The following is a 953-nucleotide window of genomic DNA, read 5'->3' as shown; positions in this document are numbered from 1 at the left end:
AAATTACTATGGTTCTTTAGCCATTGAAATTTTACTTTCTGGGTATATATGAAATATTAGCATCAATGAAGTTCTTTGTAGCACTATATTAATGTGAGGGATGGAAGAATAGTGTTTCCAAAGACATTTAATTCATACAAAAAATATTTAATGATCTACTACCATGTTTCAGGGACATCGAATTTCTGTGAATTCCCTGGTGAACAAAGCAGAGGTGATTGGTGACTTGACAGAGCTTCAATCTAGTTGAAATAACTAAGTTTTCACCTGTGAAAACTTTCACCTTATTTTACCCTCAAATAAGCTCTGTATGAGATAATAATATCATCTACAATTTATTTTTCAGAACACTTAGAGTGGTGCAAATTACGTGGTTATTTAGCAGGAAAGGCAGGGCTAGAATTAGTTATTAAATTGAATGCAATATGTGTTATAGATTTATTGTATGCTTCTAACATTGCAGAGAGGGAGAAAAATTAACCCCATCTGTCCCATTCAAGATTCTGTTTCGTCTGGCAGTTCCAGAAAGCTGCTGGCTAAAATGACTGTAAGAACCCTGGTTGGAAGTGTCCATATTCACTAGAAGTGATACCTTGGCTAGTCACCAGTCTTCTTCCTGAGGTAGGTCATGCTTCTGTGGATCCCATAATTCTATGTTCTGGCACTGCAAAAGGGCTCCTTTTCTCATCAGCAGGAGTAAGGGAGGCATCAACAAAGAGACAAGAAGACGAGATAGTGTATATCAGCTATGCTGTAAGAGAAGGCTCCGGTTGACAAAAGTAGGTGAGAAGGTTGGAGACATATTTTAGGAAATAATCACTTGTAAAAATCTCCAAGTCCAAAACCAACATCAGGCCAAGTTCTTAACTTCTAGTGCTTTCTATGAAGACATATAGATATATATTCATTGGTAAGAGAAGGCTGAATTATTATTGCACTATTACCTTTTTAGT

This window comes from Propithecus coquereli, unplaced genomic scaffold (assembly GCF_000956105.1).
Source record: "Propithecus coquereli isolate 6110/MARCELLA unplaced genomic scaffold, Pcoq_1.0 Scaffold23, whole genome shotgun sequence".
Lineage (NCBI taxonomy): Eukaryota > Metazoa > Chordata > Mammalia > Primates > Indriidae > Propithecus > Propithecus coquereli.
This window is presented reverse-complemented; position numbering follows the sequence as displayed.